The 16028-nt window shown below is 40.1% G+C and overlaps 1 non-coding gene across 1 annotated transcript; it reads right to left on the bottom strand.

Moving 5' to 3' along the window:
• Positions 1–340: 340 nt before the first annotated feature.
• Trnas-aga (transfer RNA serine (anticodon AGA)) lies at positions 341–415 on the bottom strand. The gene has a single exon. It is a non-coding gene; the product is annotated as a tRNA-Ser (tRNA).
• Positions 416–16028: the final 15613 nt, after the last annotated feature.

Genomic DNA, 16028 nt, shown 5'->3' with positions numbered 1-16028 from the left:
CAAACCCTTTATTGAATGAACATACTTTATGATTTATCACACTGTAATGCCATTTCCTAATTTTTTTTATGACCACTTATGCAATTATATTCACATGAACACTTACTGATGATTATCGTATTTTTTTCTTGGCAAGTGCCCGGCAAGGTAAGGTTAGCAGGTCGCTTTTCTTGTCGTTACACATTAGACCGTGCACAATTTTCCAAATAAATTTACACTTTTTATGACCACTTATGCAATTATATTTATGTGACTACTTACTTATGATTATCGTATGATTGTTTTCCTGTTTGTTTGTATGCATTATGAAAAAAGGAACTTCCTGGCAGATTAAAACTGTGTGCCCGACCGAGACTCGAACTCGGGACCTTTGCCTTTCTCGGGCAAGTGCTCTACCAACTGAGCTACCGAAGCACGACTCACGCCCGGTACTCACAGCTTTACTTCTGCCAGAACCTCGTCTCGTCTCGGTCGGGCACACAGTTTTAATCTGCCAGGAAGTTTCATATCAGCGCACACTCCGCTGCAGAGTGAAAATCTCATTCTGGAAACATTATGAAATAGTTAAGATATAGCAAGCACCAGTTGACTTTAACATTTTTGCCCTATGATATCTCAACACCGTGACTATTTTTACATTTTTTGCTGCTGCATTATGATATTCTGTGTACATTTTTGCATCTGTACACTGTCTATATTTTTTGACATAATACGTTTTCTGTCATGCTATGCTGTATGCTTAATTATATCACTATAAACCAGTTTTTATCTAATGGGTATATGAATTAAATGCAAGACATTAATCTTTGTTCATCATTTTCAGAAAGAAATAACGTGTAAAGGAAATAAATTAAACAGAAATGGGAATTTCACCTACGGAATAAACGAAAGAAGATGCAAAAACCTTATGAGGAAGAGTAAATGGATCAGAATTAACAAGCATTAACAAGAATATACTATACACATCGTAGAATAGCAGTCTTAACTAATTTTATCTTTCAGAATACGAAGCGATTGATGCAGGCTGTCAGACAGAACTTCACATCTTAGTTTTAGTGAGGAAATACGCTAGAAATAAGGAATAGTTGTGTAATGAATAATGAAGTGATTTTTTTTTGCAGATGATAATGAATGGTGATGAATAATGATGAAGAATATGGAGCTATGAATATTGAAGGTTTTCTTTACAGGTGATGATAATAATGGAGTTATGATAATGAAGTGATGGATAATGAAGTTTTTTCTTTACAGATGAGGATGATGTTGAAGTTTATGTATTTATGCTCTGTAGGTATTTAAGTATTTGTTGCAGTTCGTTTTGACAGTATGTGTTGCACTGCATAGTATGATGACTGAAGGTTTTGGAAAGGACAGCTAGGGAACACATTTTATACACATTTCACTACCTGTTAATTCGAAGTTCACTACTTTTCAGCATAAAATGCGTTTCTTCTTTCAGTGTAATAATCCATTTTTGTATATTTTGCAGGAGAAATTATTCATGAAATTAATGTATTATAAGCAGTTGTTCATTAAACCCATGTCATTTATGAATGTGATTACATATACTCTACTTGTTTCATAATCTTGATACAGCTGACTCATGACGAATGACGTTACACATCTTCATTTGCAGCAATAACTCAAAAGCAAATATTGTTATTAATTATCGAACCCAACGCAATGCATTGCTAGCACAAAAAAATGCTTTGTAACTGGCAAATGAATGCCACTGATTAATGTAATAAGATGAACTATGAGGACAATGTTTACTATAATTAGATTAATTATGCCGTTTATTAACTCATTTTCAATGATGACTTCTGATGGTTTGTAATTAGGCAATGAATGCCAATGTTCTCTGTAAATGACTTCTGATGATGGTAACTAGGCAATGAGTGCCAATGTTTTCTGTAAATGACTTCTGATGGTTTGTAATTAGGCAATGAGTGCCAATGTTCTCTGTAAATGACTTCTGATGGTGTGTAATTAGGCAATGAGTGCCATTGTTCTCTGTAAATGACTTCTGATGGTTTGTAATTAGGCAATGAGTGCCAATGTTCTCTGTAAATGACTTCTGATGGTTTGTAATTAGGCAATGAGTGCCAATGTTCTCTGTAAATGACTTCTGATGGTTTGTAATTAGGCAATGAGTGCCAATGTTCTCTGTAAAGTTGCTCATGAACATTATTCTGTAATACTACATACATGGTACAGAAATGTTCAATGACTGGGCAATGAGTGCCACCCATTACTAGTGTAATTCTCAATGAAGACTAGTATGTGACTTAATGTCCTTCACCTTCTAACCTACTTACCTGGAATTACTGCAATATCCGTTTGTCCTGTATATCCTCATGATCATGGAGCACTATATTTGGTTTTTGCACTAATTCTACGTTGCTGTAACAGACAAGAACGTGGTGTTGACACGACATGCTGTCCACCACAATGAGCGATGAGATGCTATTATGGTCCCACTGTTTGGTGTACCTAATGTACTACCAAAAGTATATCATGGAATATTACTACGGCATTTCAGTGTCTTGGCTACGCTGATTAATACTTCTGGGAAAAGAACTTTAGATTGCCTCACTTGGTGTTGTGCTTCTGTAGAAAAATATGGACTTTCAGTGCAGCTGCGTGCAACCTAAAGTTCTACAACCATGACGCAATCCTTCCCTTTCATATCCTAATTCTTGTAACATATTAAAAATCATTTTGTTATCATGATTTGTATTCATGGCCTATACATTTTGTGATTTGCTGATATGTTCTGTACTACTGTGCGTGTGCACTTTTGCCATTTGTGAATATGTTTTGTACTCATTGTATATATTTTGTCTTTGCCTGATATGTTCTGTACTCAGTGCATGTGCACTATATTTACTTCATGTTCTACACCTATATATATCTGTATATATTCTGTAATTGTAAAGTTAATTAGTTAAGAAAAAATTTGTTGCTCATGGCAAGTCCAAATGACTCACCATCGCTGCCAAATTTTTGCCCCCCCCCCCCCCCCCCCCCCAGTGGAGGGTTATGAAACGCGTACGTTTCATATGTGGCGAGTCGGCAGAGGGAGTAGACAGTTGGATAGTTGTACTCAGTCAGCGCTAGTGTGTAGCGAGTCGGCATGCGTCCGCGGTGTGCTCTGGCCACGAGTCTGGTCAGGAATATGGTGGACGATGTGTATTATTGTAGAAGGTAATGAAGCAGCATTGCGCTCAGCTAATAATGTATGTTAATTGTAATTAATTTGTTCAACAAATGCCCCAATAATAATTTTTCTATAAAGTAACTGCTTTAAAGAAAAAGATTCATTTCAATTTAAAGAATATTTCCTATGCATTTCCTCCAAGAATCAAAATTAAAGATAGGCCAGCATTGCACGGAGCTGTGCCGAAAAATAAAAGCAGATATAGATGCAGTTTTACTGAGGTAAGAATTTATCAGGTTTAATTATTTCACAGGGCCGAAGGTCAGCGCAGCTGCCCTTATAAAATTTATCAGGTTTAATTATTTGTGTTGAGATGTTACATTCAGTTCATGGTTCATTATTTAATTAACATTATTGTGGGTTTAATGATCAATCATCATTCCTTAACGTTAATTTTGTGGGGAGTTTACATTTGGGCCATTATCATTCTTTAATTTTGCAAGGAGGTTACGCTTGGCTCATTTTTATTATTCAGTTTTGTGGGAAGACAACATTTCACTCAACATTGACTTTCATATTCTTGCTGGGAGGTTACAATTTCACTATTATTGACTTTTAAAATTCTCACGGTGAGGTTACAACACACGGAAAACAATAATTATCACGACATGTAACAGATGTAATGAACGCCGAATTTTTGCATGTCCACTTTTTTTCAATGTGCCTATTGCAAAACAAACTTGATTAAATTCATAAAAGGTTATCGATCGTCACAGAATTTCGTGACGTTTACGCATATCGAAGCATAGCACCGAATATTGATGCAATCAACTGATAAAAATAAATAGTACCAGCAGGAGATTCAATCCAGAGACCTCTCGATTATAAAAATAAGTGCTTACTCGCTCGGCTGCGAACTATTTGAGTACTATCGATCATGCAAAGTATATAAGCAAGCCTAAAATTTTCATTCTCGATTTTCTCGAAAACAAGTGAGAGTTGCGTCTTCCTAGTTACACTTGTTGAAGTACGTGTCATGCCATACACACCCTGGCCATACGAGTCAAACCGCCGAGAGGAAGCTAGTACAGTCCCCTTTAAACGGAAATGTAACTGGAGCTACGTTACCTTGCAGAAAACAATGACCCACAACACCACTATTCAATTAGTTACGCAGCAGAGACTTCTCAAAAAGGAATTTATTAGTTGGGTAGACTATGTGAAACATATGCATTAGGGATATTAACAGGGACGTGAAAAACAATGACTTTAAAGGGAAAAGTCCCCAAAAGATCAAAAATTGGTGTTAATAGAAAAATATTGGAACAAGTTTAACACACTAAATTACTAAGACTTGACACTGCTTGTGAATGTGATAGAGATGCAGAGAAGAAAGCAGTAAAATTCTGAAATATGTTTGGAATGACAAATAGCTGGTTGCAAAACAAAACATGGAAAGAGACAACATTGAAATTTTGTACGACCGTCGCTATTCCTGCTTTATTGTGTGGAAAGGAGTCATGGGTCACATATAAACAACAAGAGAGACAAATGAGATTCCTCAGAGCAGTAAACAGATGTAGTCGATTAGACAGCATTTACAACAATTATATTGAGAAAGAAGTGGACGACCGTAAATTGGGAAATAAAATCAAAGAATACATAATGAAATTGAATGAACACATTTAAGGGATGAGTAGCCAGAGATTGCCTCTGAAAGTCATTTGTTACAAACCTAAGAAGAGAAGAAGAGAGAAAGTAATTACCCAAGGCTTGAAGTGTAGAAGAACAATAAGAACTAAAGATGTTGTAATTTCGATAAAAGCCAACGGAAAGACAGTCTCAGATGGTTAAGGCAAGCAATGAAGAGAAGGTTGAGAGCTTTAAGCAGAAGTTTTGGTAAAATGATAAGCAGGATTATGGGAGCCTATCTGGAAATGTGTTGGAGAGCAGAAGAGAGACGATTGGCAAGGCACTGAGAAAAACGTATCACGTTTGGTCAAGTCGCCAGCAAGAATGGTCACGCACGGCCAGAAGCTGTGTGCGGTAGCGACTGAAGTAGGATCTGCGGCGAGTGCGGAGTACATGCATTTTTCATGCGGCAGGTCGAAGGCTGCAGGTAGCGAGACGACGGGGAGAAACACGACTGAAAAAAAATGTTCGCTGGCCAGGTGGGCAGCAGGGAAGTTATGTGCTTGCGCGATATACGTTTCAACGAATGGCGCAAAATTCGTTTATGAAACCAAATTACGATGCCGTCACAATACCCATGGGTATTGCGTGACAGAAAAAGGAAATTCGTTATAACATGTGTTTTCCTCGTTGCAAGCCTGACCTTCCTAGCACGTGTATAAATTGAATCGTCGCACACCAGGCAACGCACACCTTGCAGTATTTTCTAATTTTTGCATTTTATAGACAAAAAATCCGATTTTTTTATCGTCTGTGCTATCCCAGCAGTCCAAGACTTCAATCAGCTGAAACCTGTTTCCATCTCCCTATAATTTTACGGTGGTCCTCTCTAGCCAAATTGCGACGCTGAGGAAGGATTTGGTGGAGAACAGAGAAATTTTTAGACACAGTCAAGCGGGTGTTTACACTGTAATGAAAATTATATTAAAACTGTGCTACATACCGGGACTTAGTCTCAGTACTCTGGACAAATCCTTATCAACAGGGCCCCCTTAGCACTTTTCCATTGTAAGCAGCACAACACACAAATAAGAGTCACTTTTTTATCTCTTTCTGCAATCTCCATTTAATCGTTGAGCAATACAATAACAGGACATTATTAGGTTTCGTGCTGAAAAAGAGAGCCAGACGAATAGTTACAGCCGGCCGCTGTGGCCGAGCGGTTCTAGGCGCTTCAGTCCGGAACCGCGATGCTGCTACGGTTGCAGGTTCGAATCCTGCCTCGGGCATGGATGTGTGTGATGTCCTTAGGTTAGTTAGGTTTACGTATTTCTAAGTTCTAGGGGATTGATGACCATAGATGTTAAGTCCCATAGTGCTCAGAGCCATTTGAACCATTTTTTTGATGACCATAGATGCTCAGAGCCATTTAGCACAGAACACAGTCACACATGTTGCTTCTTTCAGTGACCAAATTTTGCGTCATCCCCCTTTTTCTACTAACTTGCCACCCAATGACATCTTCCTTTTTGTTCATATGAAGAAATCATTGCGTGAAACACAATTCAAGAATGAGAGCAAAGTGATTTCCGTGGTAGGACGTATTGTGTACAGTCAAAATGGAGACTTCTACAACTAAAGTCTGCTCCATCGTTGAGAAAAGTGTATCACACTCAAGACTGAATTCGTAGAGAAGGACTGACACCAACTTCTGATGGGCACAGATTGTCAGTTTTTAATTGATGGCTAAAACGTTACAACTACTGCTCATAGGTACGTCATTCCACAGTACTGGATGTAGTTGCTTAATCGAGAAAAAATGTTCAAATGTGTGTGAAATCTTATGGGACTTAACTGCTAAGGTCTTCAGTCCCTAAGCTTACACACTAAGTAACCTAAATTATCCTAAGGACAAACACACACACCCACGCCCAAGGGAGGACTCGAAACTCCGCCGGGACAAGCCGCACAGTCCATGACTGCAGCGCCTTTAGACCTCTTGGCTAATCCCGCGTGGCGCTTAATTAAAACCTTTTGCTTTCCTTATGTTATTCTGTAATTCTTGTTCATTCCTTCTATCAGTCCAGAGACTAATATAAGACTTTATTTTTAATAATTTTCGTCTCGGTCCTATCTGTCCACTCTTGTCACCACATACTACAGGTTTCTTTCAACTTTTAATCCATACCCCAGTCTTAACATTCATTTAAAACTAGCCTACCCCTAGCGGGTTTGCCTGCATATGCATCTGACATAAACTGAACACAACTCCTTCTCCCCCCCCCTCGCTGGTCCACCTCTTAATCCTTTCGTCTGTCCAGCTCATCCTCCCACTCACCTCTATCTGTCTAATCTCTCTATCTCCTCCTCCCTTCCTTTTGTCCATTTCCTCTGCTCCTCTCTCTGATCATACCCTCCTCCCTCTCCCTCTGACCATATGTTACTCCCCCTCCCTCTGTACTTATCCTCCCCCTTCTCTCTTTCCATCTCCATGTCCTCCTCTCCCTTTTCCACCTGCCCATTACCCCTCTAGATTTTTCACCTGCCTCATGCACCTCCCTCTCTGCCCCTCTCTCATCCATTTCCTCCTTCCACTCTATCTCCTCCTCTACCCATCTCAATCTGTTCCCAGCAACGCTTATCAGTACATATAGCCCTGCAATAAAATACACTACTGGCCATTAAAATTGCTACACCACAAAGATGACGTGCTACAGACGCGAAATTTAACCGACAAGAAGAAGATGCTGTGATATGCAAATGATTAGCTTTTCAGAGCATTCACACAAGGTTGGCGCCGGTGGCGACACCTACAACGTGCTGACATGAGGAAAGTTTCCAACCGATTTCGCATACACAAACAGCAGTTGCCCGGAGTTGCCTGGTGAAACGTTGTTGTGATGCCTCGTGTAAGGAAGAGAAATGCGTACCATCACGTTTCCGACTTTGATAAAGGTCGGATTGTAGCCTATCGCGATTGCGGTTTATCGTATCGCAACATTGCTGCTCGCGTTGGTCGAGATCCAACGACTGTTAGCAGAATATGGAATCGGTGGGTTCAGGAGGGTAATACGGAACGCCGCGCTGGATCCCAATGGCCTCGTATCACTAGCAGTCGAGATCACAGGCATCTTATCCGCATGGCTAAAACGTATCGTGCAGCCACGTCTCGATCCCTGAGTCAACAGATGGGGACGTTTGCAAGACAACAACCATCTGCACGAACAGTTCGACGACGTTTGCAGCAGCATCGACTATAAGCTCGGAGACCATGGCTGCGGTTACCCTTGACGCTGCATCACAGACACGAGCGCCAGCGATGGTGTACTCAATGACGAACCTAGCTGCACGAATAGCATAACGTCATTTTTTCGGATGAATCCAGGTTCTGTTTACAGCATCATGATGGTCGCATCCGTGTTTGGCGACATCACGGTGAACGCACATTGGAAGCGTGTATTCGTCATCGCCATACTGTCGTATCACCCGGCGTAATGGTATGGGGTGCCATTGGTTACACGTCTCGGTCACCTCTGGTTCGCATTGACAGCACTTTGAACAGTGGACGTTTCATTTCAGATATGTTACGACCCGTGGCTGTACCCTTCATTCGATGCCTGCGAAACCCTACATTTCAGCAGGATAATGCACGACCGCATGTTGCAGGTCCTATACGGGTCTTTCTGGATACAGAAAATGTTCGACTGCTGCCCTGGCCAGCGCATTCTCCAGATCTCTCACCAATTGAAAACGTCTGATAATGGTGGCCGAGCAACTGGCTCGTCACAATACGCCAGTCACTACTCTTGATGAACTGTGGTATCGTGTCGAAGCTGCATGGGCAACTGTACCTGTACACGCCATCCAAGCTGTGTTTGACTCAATGCCCAGGCGTATCAAGGCCGTTATTGCGACCACAGGTGGTTGTTCTGGGTACTGATTTCTCAGGATCTATGCATCCAAATTGCATGAAAATGTAATCACATATCAGTTCTAGTATAATGTATTTGTGCAATGAATACCCGTTTATCATCTGCATTTCTTCTTGGTGTAGCAATTTTAATGGCCAGTAGTGTACATTAAAGCAGACTGATAATGCCTATCACACAAGCCAGGCTGCATATCAAGGCTTGAAAATCATTTCTTTGCCCCTGATATATTGGCCGCCATGAAAAGCAGGTCGATAAAAAAGGCTGATACTGCTCTAACACAACATGCCTGTCATGCAGGACAGCCTATATGTCAGGGATCAGAACAACCAATTCCTGCACTGCCACACCTTGCAAAGCATGCTGATTTGTCAGGGCAATACTGTTCCCACACAACATTTTTCCCTATATCTCTACTTCTACTGGAACTAGGAGATTATAAGTCCCACAGTGCTAATACTCATGATGCCCACTGTTTCTTCGCCAGCTCTGATGAAATCGATTAGGGTTCTGAGAGGAGATCATAGACAAACATACATACACTGGGCTGTCTCTCTCTCTCTTTCTCTCTCTCTCTCTCTCTCTCTCTGTTTCTCTCTCTCTCTCTGTGTGTGTACATAGGTTGTGGTTACCAGAAACTACAATTTATTTGTTCTATAACTATTTGGTCTATAACTCTATATGCCCCCCTCCCCCCCCCCCCCCATGAATCATGGACCTTGCGGTCGGTGGGGAGGCTTGTGTGCCTCAGTGATACAGATGGCCGTACCGTAGGTGTAACCACAACGGAGGGGTATATGTTGAGAGGCCAAACAAACATGTGGTTCCTGGAGAGGGGCAGCAGCCTTTTCAGTAGTTGCAGGGGGAACAGTCTGGATGATTGACTGATCTGGTCTTGTGACACTAACCAAAACGACCTTGCTGTACTAGTACTGTGAACAGCTGAAAGCAAGAGGAAACTACAGCCATAATTTTTCCCGAGGGCATGCAGCTTTACTGTATGGTTAAATGATGATGGTGTCCTCTTGGGTAAAATATTCCGGACGTAAAATAGTCCCCCAATCGGATCTCCGGGAAGGGACTACTCAAGAGGACGTTGTTATCAGGAGAAAGAAAACTGGCGTTCTACGGATCGGAGCATGGAATGTCAGATCCCTTAATCGGGCAGGTAGATTAGAAAATTTAAAAAGGGAAATGGATAGGTTAAAGTTAGATAGAGTGGGAATTAGTGAAGTTCGGTGGCAAAAGGAACAAGACTTTTGGTCAGGTGAATACAGGGCTATAAATACAAAATCAAATAGGGGTAATTCAGGAGTAGGTTTAATAATGAATAAAAAAATAGGAGTCCGGGTAAGCTACTACAAACAGCATAGTGAACGCATTATTGTGGCCAAGATAGACACGAAGCCCATGCCTACCACAGTAGTACAAGTTTATATGCCAACTAGCTCTGCAGATGATGAAGAAATTGATGAAATGTATGATGAGATGAAAGAAATTATTCAGGTAGTGAAGGGAGACGAAAATTTAATAGTTATGGGTGACTGGAATTCGAAAGTAGGAAAAGGGAGAGAAGGAATCATAGTAGGTGAATATGGATTGGGGCTAACAAATGAAAGAGGAAGCTGTCTGGTAGAATTTTGCACATAGCATAACTTAATCATAGCTAACACTTGGTTCAAAAATCATAAAAGAAGGTTGTATACATGGAAGAATCCTGCAGATACTAAAAGGTATCAGATAGATTATATAATGGTAAGACAGAGATTTAGGAACTAAGTTTTAAATTGTAAGACATTTCCAGGTGCAGATGTGGACTATGACCACAATCTACTGGTTATCAACTGTAGATTAAAACTGAAGAAACTGCAAACAAGGTGCCAATTTAAGGAGATGGGACCTGGATAAACTGACTAAACTAGAGGTTGTACAAATTTTCAGGGAGAGCAAAAGGGAACAAGAGACAGGAATGGGGGAAAGAAATACAGTAGAAGAAGAATGGGTAGCTCTGAGGGATGAAGTAGTGAAGGCAGCAGAGGATCCAGTAGGTAAAAATACGAGGGCTAATAGAAATCCTTGGGTAACAGAAGAAATATTGAATTTAATTGATGAAAGGAGAAAATATAAAAATGCAGTAAATGAAGCAGGCAAAAAGGAATAGAAACGTCTCAAAAATGAGATCGACAGGAAGCGCAAAACTGCTAAGCAGGATGGTTAGAGGACAAATGTAAGGATGTAGAGGCTTATCTCACTAGGGGTAAGATAGATACTGCCTGCAGGAAAATTAAAGAGACCTTTGGAGAAAAGAGAACCACTTGTATGAATATCAAGAGCTCAGATGGCAGCCCAGTTCGAAGCAAAGAAGGGAAGGCAGAAAGGTGGAAGGAGTATATAGAGGATTTATACAAGGGCGATGTACTTGACGACAATTTATGGAAATGGAAGAGGATGTAGATGAAGATGAAATGGGAGATACGATACTAGGTGAAGAGTTTGATGGAGCACTGAAAGACCTGAGTCGAAACAAGGCCCTGGGAGTAGACAAGATTCCATTAGAACTACTGACGGCCTTGAGAGAGCCAGTCATGACAAAACTCTACCATCTGGTGAGCAAGATGTATGAGACAGGCGAAATACCCTCTGACTTCAAGAAGAATATAATAATTCCAATCCCAAGGAAAGCAGGTGTTGACAGATGTGAAAATTACCGAACTATCAGTTTAATAAGCCACGGCTGCAAAATACTAACGCGAATTCTGTACAGACGAATTGAAAAACTGGTAGATGCGGACCTCGGGGAAGATCAGTTTGGATTCCGTAGAAATGTTGGAACACGTGAGGCAATACTGACCTTACGACTTATCTTAGAATAAAGATTAAGAAAAGGCAAACCTACGTTTCTAGCATTTGTGGACATAGATAAAGCTTTTGACAATGGCAACTGGAATAATCTCTTTCAAATTCTGAAGGTGGCAGGAATAAATACAGGGAGCGAAAGGCTATTTACAATTTGTACAGATAGCAGATGGCAGTTATAAGAGTCGAGGGGCATGGTTGGGAAGGAAGTGAGACAGGGTTGTAGCCTGTCCCCGATGTTATTCAATCTGTATATTGAGCAAGCAGTAAAGGAAACAAAAATTCGGAGTAGCTATTAAAATCCATGGAGAAGAAATAAAAACTTTGAGGTTCGCCGATGACATTGTAATTCTGTCAGAGACAGCAAAGGACTTGGAAGAGCAGTTGAACGGAATGGACAGTGTCTTGAAAGGAGGATATAAGATGAACATCAACAAAAGCAAAACGAGGATAATGGAATGTAGTCGAATTAAGTCGGGTGATGCTGAGGGAATTAGATTAGGAAATGAGACACTTAAAGTAGTAAAGTAGTTTTGCTATTTGGGGAGCAAAATAACTGATGATGGTCGAGGTAGAGAGGATATAAAATGTAGACTGGCAATGGCAAGGAAAGCGTTTCTGAAGAGGAGAAATTTGTTAACATCGAGTATAGATTTAAGTGTCAGAAAGTGTTTCTGAAAGTATTGGTATGGAATGTAGTCATGTATGGAAGTGAAACATGGACGATAAATAGTTTGGACAAGAAGAGAATAGAAGCTTTCGAAATGTGGTGCTACAGAAGGATGCTGAAGATTAGATGGGTAGATCACATAACTAATGAGGCGGTATTGAATAGAATTGGAGAGAAGAGGAGTTTGTGGCGGGTAAAAATCATAGAGGGAGACCAAGACATGAATACACTAACCAGATTCAGAAGGATGTAGGTTGTAGTAAGTACTGGGAGATGAAGAAACTTGCACAGGATAGAGTAGCATGGAGAGCTGCAGCAAACCATCTCAGGACTGCAGACCACAACAACAAACAACAACTCAGATGCACACATTTATGACTGTTCTAAAAAAATCTTCACAGATTGTAGTCCAAGAATAAAATATAAGCTATCCAGGTAGTTGACTACGAAATAAGGCAACACACAGTCACATTCCACAAGGAAAATATTAGTCAGGGATGTGACGTTGCCTAGCAGAATAACAGTTTCCAAATCCAAGTACATAGGCAGGTGTAGGTAGGAATAAGGCCGATGTTACGTGGATAGCGTGCAGTGAGTGATATCCACAGCTCTCGATAGCAACTGATCTTATGACAGCAGTGGCCATGCCTGTATAAGCAGCTACTTGCAGTTTCTCGGCAGATGACTGGAGGCATGGCCAGTTGGGGGCGCCACTTTATCCAGGTTAAGGTGTGTACTCGCGTCACCCTGTTGAGACGTAATAACAGAACAGTAGTGAGATAATACTGCACCGCTGGGGGAACTGCCAAGGCTGTGCGATCCCTCTCGCCGTAAAAGATACCTTTATACAAATTTTTCTACAGTCACTTATAAAAAAACGATGATTTTGTAAGTATATTCGACAAAAATGAAGCATTATTGGAAAAAAACCTTATGATTTGACACGATAACCACATAACTTAAACATTTAGCATAGTGACGGATAAAGAATTTTAAGACTTCTGAAGCTTTACAGTGTCTCGAAAGTTCATTCGCGCTAGAGTAACAATAACATCCTCAATACATAATTAAGTGCTATCTCCACTTGTCTTACGACACCAGTTGTTTGAGAGAATACGTTGATGATCAATGTCAGAGCATACAGTTGTTTGCACAGGTGATCAGTTTAGATGAACGGAGTATACCTCTTTGTATGCGCAGCGACTAATACCTTCTGTAATATTATTAGTCTGATAATATTATTAATCAGCCACAGAAATCTTAATCTTTAGTTCGTTTTGATGTACACATCAGATGATACCATTGGTAGCAGCAAAAGCACCGGTTGAAGGAAGAAGAAAACCACACTCTCACAATAGTGTACCAGTTCTTATTCCATGTGTTTTTACTCGTTTCTACCGCCATTAGTATTAAAACAGAACTGATCGCTTTTCCCATTTTCTGTAATAACGCAATATTTCAGAACAATGAATAAAAATGACTAATTCCTTAAAAAAGGTTTGTACGAAGGCCAAAAATTTTAGCACCACTGCTACGGCTAACTGAAATTTCAATTTTTTCTACCCGGTTATTAGTAACAAATAAAAGCACCTGTCCCAACCGAGACTAAAAAAAAAAATACCGAAAAATACTTGTTATTCAGAACTAAAATACTAGTATCCGTTTCAACCGTTCGGTTTTTTCCATCCCTAGATGTTAATAGAAAATGAAAGACAAATGAAGCATCAATCATTATGGGTACCGGTATTGAGAAGCTGGCTACATCCGGAGAAAAGTTCAGCCGAAATTTTTGCAAAGAACATAACGGTTTCCAGAAAGGATGGATTAAATACAGTTGGTGGTGGCGTGCTTAATGCTGTTAGAAGCGGCCCAGCTTGTAGCGAAATTAAAGTACAGGAAGTTGTTATTTAGTATAGGTGGATATTATTCACAACCGGAATAAATTAATGATTGGTCCCTTTTACCGACCTCTCGACTCAGATGATGCAGTTCCTGAACAATTCCCAAGAAGACTTGAGTCACATTTGAAATAGTTACCGCACTCATAGAATTATTCTTGGTGGTGACCTGAGTTTACTCTCGATATGTGGGCATAGAACATCGTCCGAAATCGTACTAAATGCTTTCTCCGAAAATTATTTTCAACAATTAGCTCAGCTGCACTCGACCTATTTTCAACAAATAATCCGAAGCAAATAGGGAAAATAACGGAGGATACATTCATTAGTGACCACAACGTCGTTGTAGCGATACTGCGTACCGTAACATCCAAACGCACCCAAAAATAAAAGGAAAATACATCTGTTAAAAAAAAGTAGAAGTTCACTTTACGCTTTCCTAAGAGACAACCTCCAGTCCTGCCGAACCAAGTAAGTAGCCACAGACCACAGGTGACTTAAATTCAAAGAAACGGTACTGACAACTATGGAGAGATTTATACCAAATAAATTAATAGGATATAGAACTGATTCCCCATAGTACACAAAAAGGTCAGAACGTTGTTGCAGAAGCAATGAAAAAAGTGTCCAATTTAAAAGAATGCAAAATCTCCAAGATTCGAAGTTTTACACAAGCTCGAAATTTAAGGCGGACTTCAACGCGAGATGCCTTTAATACTTCCTATAACGAAATTCTGTCTCGAAATCTGGCAGAAAATCCAAAGACATTCTAGTCACAGGTAGAGTACGCCAGTGGCAAGAGACAATAAACACCTTCACTACGGGATAGCGATGGAAATATTACCGATGACGGCGTCTCCAAATCAGGGTCACTAAATGCGATTTTGCGAAAATCCTTTGCCAAAGAAGAAGAAGAAAGTATTCCAGAAATTGGATCATGAACTGCTGCCAACGTGAGTAACTTAGAAGCAGATATGCTCGGTGTAACAAAGCAGATCAAATCGCTTAATAAAGGCAAGCCTTCTGTTCCAGATTATATTCAAATTAGATTCTTTTCACAGCAAGCCGATACAACAGCTCCATCTTAACAATCACATACAGCCTCTGGTTCAATGAAAGTTGCGTACCTTAAGACAGAAAAGTTGCACAGGACACACCAGTACTCAAGAAAGGAACCTGGATTAATGCGATGAATTACAGACCAGTATCACTGACGTCGAACTGCAGTAGGATTTTAAAATATACACTGTGTTCAAACATCATAAAATCCCTCGAAGGAAACGATCTGCTAACAAAGGTTGCACAGATTCAGGAAATATCGGTTTTGTGAACAACAACTAGGTCTTAATTCTCACGAAGTAATGTGTGCTACCGACAGGGGATCTCAAGTTGATTCCTTATTTTTAGATTTCCAGAAGACTTTTGATACCGTTTCTGACAAGAGGCTTCTGAACTAATTTCGTGCTTATGGAGTATAGTCTCAGTTGCGCGACTAGATTCGTAATTTCTTGTCATAAAGGTCACAGTTCGTAGTAACTGACAGACAGTCTTCAAGAGAAACAGAAGTGATATCTGACGTTCGCCAAGTAAGTGTTGTAGACTGAATTTGAGCAGCCTTCTTACATTATTTATAGATAATGCTGCTATTTATCTTCTAATAAAGTCATCGGCTTTTATACTGTTATCTAGTAAAATGCTAAAGGTTGTTAGACCAATATTAAGATATACTTGTTACGATAGTCCAAAGCAGTTAAATAAGGCTAACATGTGACTCTAAGCTGGTTGAAAGAAAATGACGTAACTGTCCAAAAAAAGGACATGTGTTAGCCTTGTTTACCTACTTCTGCTTTAATAAGTATGACTTAATACTGGTCTAACAACCT

This window comes from Schistocerca nitens, chromosome 5 (assembly GCF_023898315.1).
Source record: "Schistocerca nitens isolate TAMUIC-IGC-003100 chromosome 5, iqSchNite1.1, whole genome shotgun sequence".
NCBI classification, from domain to species: Eukaryota; Metazoa; Arthropoda; class Insecta; order Orthoptera; family Acrididae; genus Schistocerca; species Schistocerca nitens.
The sequence above is the reverse complement of the archived record's forward strand: the minus strand, read 5'-3'. Positions and strand labels throughout refer to the sequence as shown.